Source organism: Arachis hypogaea, chromosome 15 (genome assembly GCF_003086295.3).
Source record: "Arachis hypogaea cultivar Tifrunner chromosome 15, arahy.Tifrunner.gnm2.J5K5, whole genome shotgun sequence".
Taxonomy (NCBI): domain Eukaryota; kingdom Viridiplantae; phylum Streptophyta; class Magnoliopsida; order Fabales; family Fabaceae; genus Arachis; species Arachis hypogaea.
Window position 1 is genome coordinate 90,352,773 of NC_092050.1, and position 2,847 is coordinate 90,355,619.

Here is a 2,847-nt window from a genome sequence, read left to right on the forward strand (position 1 = left end):
ATTCATACTTGGATCTCTTCGGATCCTTGGAAGAGGAATGAAGAGATCATGCTAGAAATGCTTTATCATGTTGGACCAAATTGGGATCTAGATGGATATAGTGACATATAATCCTACCAACATTTTGATTTGGAAATACATGTGGTATAATTAGTGACCACACTTCATCTCTTCTCATGAGCAATTAGACCAAGGGATAAGCTATTGATCAAGATTTGAGAGATTGAATTACCAAGGAATTGGAATTCAATCACTTAAGATTGCCAAGGAGATCAATGAATGCATTGATTGAGGAAGAGATGAAGATGAACTTGATCCGGAGAATACAACATCTCCTGAGCCCAATAAACTCCCCATTTCTGATCTTACCCATTCTCTTTAATTTCTACAATTTACTTTCATGCTAAATTCCCCATTCACCATTTAAGATTCTGCAATTTACTTTCCGTCATTTATATTCAGCTCTTTATTCCCGGCATTTACATTTTCTGCTATTTACTTTCCGCCATTTAATTTCCTGCAATTCTCACATCAAATTCTGGTTAGCTCAACTAGAACATTCCTCTAATTAAAGTTGATTGACCAATCAATCTATGTGGGATTCGACCTCACTCTATTGTGAGTTTTTACTTGATGACAATTTGGTATACTTACCGAGGGAAATTGTTGAGAGACAAGTTTTTGTGCATCAAGTTTATGGCACCGTTGCCGGGGATTGATTTTGCATCAACAATGATTAAATTGGTGGATAACTAGATTGAGCATTTTTTTATTTTATTTGATTTCATTTGAGTAATTCACTTTCAGTTTAGCTATTTTCTTCCTTTTCCCCTAACCTTTTCTTAGTTGTTTACAATTTAGTTCACTTACCCACTAACTGTTTGATATATTGCACCACTCACACTAACAGCATTTCTAATAAGAATACTCTCTGCATCTACCCCCTTCTTGCTTTTGCCTTGTTGGTTGTATGATAGGTAGAAGAAGCGGGGCTTCAACTTCGTTTGATTCTGAACCTGAGAGGACCTTCCTTAGATTAAGGAGGGAAGCAAGAGGAAAGAGAGTAGTTGGTACGGAGGAAGAAGAGGAGTATTTTGAACCAGACATGGATGAGAATATGGAGAACCATCATAAAGAAGAGGCTCACAACCATGGCAGAGAAGGCCCAGTGCATCATGCTGGGCAAGAGAGAAGAGTTCTGGGATCCTACATCAATTCAAACCCAGGAAACTGTGAAATAGCATCCAAAAGCCAACCATACATGCCAACAACTTTGAACTAAAGCCACAGCTCATCACCCTTGTTCAGAACAACTGTTCATTCGGAGGAAGTGTTCAAGAAGATCCCAATCAACATCTAACCACCTTGCTGAGGATATGTGATACTGTGAAGTCTAATGGTGTTCATCCTGACACCTATAGACTACTTCTATTCCCCTTCTCACTCAAGGACAAGGCATCTAAATGGCTGGAATCCTTCCCGAAGGAGAGCTTAACAACCTGGGAAGATGTGGTGAACAAATTCTTGGCGAGATTCTATCCTCCTCAAAGAATCAACAGGTTGAGAGCTGAGGTTCAAACTTTCAGACAACAGGATGGTGAGACTCTCTACGAAGCATGGGAGAGGTTTAAGGATCTGACAAGAAGGTGCCCGCCAGATATGTTCAATGAATGGGTGCAGTTACACATTTTCTATGAAGGTCTTTCTTATGAATCAAAGAAGGCAATAGACCACTCATCCGGGGGTTCCCTGAACAAGAAGAAGACCATTGAAGAAGCCATAGATGTCATTGAGACTGTAGCTGAGAATGACTACTTCTATGCTTCTGAAAGGGGCAACACTAGAGGAGTAATAGAGCTAAACAATGTGGATGCACTGCTAGCTCAAAACAAGATGATCATCAAGCAGCTGGCTGACCTTACCAAGAAGATGGAGAGGAGTCAAGTAGCAGTAATCACCACCTCAACAGCAGCTCAAGAAGGAGTGAATGAAGAAGCAGAGGGTGATCAGGAATAAGCCAACTACATTGGAAATCCACCTAGGCAGAACCATGACCCATACTCCAAGACTTACAATCCTGGTTGAAGGAACCACCCAAACTTTGGGTGGGGAAATCAACAAGACCAAGGCCAAGATCAGAGACGCCACAACCCCAACAACAATGCAGCTCACCAACATTCCACAAAGAGATCATATCAACACCCACCTAACAACACGCCTCAACATCCATACCAAAGCCAAAATGGTCCTTCTCATCCCTCCAATCTCAACTCACCATCATCGGAAGAAAGACTATTAAGGATTGAGACTATACTTGAAGGCATATGTAAGGAAATCCAAGATAACAAGGTGTTCAAAGAGGAGGTGCGAGCTAATCTCAAATACCAGGGAGACACCATTCAGAGGCTAGAATTTCAAGTGGGATACCTCTCTGAGAAGATTTCCAAACCCACTGACAGCTTCCCAAGTGACACAGAGAAAAACCCGAGAGGTGAAGCAAAGAAAGTAAGATGGGAAGATTACAAGATGGTCACTACAAGTGATAAGGGGACTGAGGAAGAGCCGAACAAACCATTAGAACAACCTGGAGATACATCAACAGAGAAACAGGAAGAGGATCACCAAGAAACCAAGCTTACACAGAAGGAGCTGCTGAGGCTCTATGCACCTTTTCCCCCAAAGACTCAAGGGTGGTGTAGAAAAGAGAATATACTCAAAGTTTCTTGACATATTTGTATCTCTCCATGTGAACATACCATTCATCAAGGCTCTCCAACAAATGTCCTCATACATTAAGTATATGAAAGAGTTGCTGACCAGGAAAAGCTCACTCAAGGGAGGCCAAAC

At 41.3% G+C, this 2,847-nt stretch overlaps 1 non-coding gene across 1 annotated transcript; it reads right to left on the minus strand.

Annotated features, from left to right (window-relative positions):
• Positions 1-1,557: 1,557 nt before the first annotated feature.
• Positions 1,558-1,664, minus strand: LOC112753070 (small nucleolar RNA R71). The gene has a single exon (XR_003177470.1). It is a non-coding gene; the product is annotated as a small nucleolar RNA R71 (small nucleolar RNA).
• Positions 1,665-2,847: the final 1,183 nt, after the last annotated feature.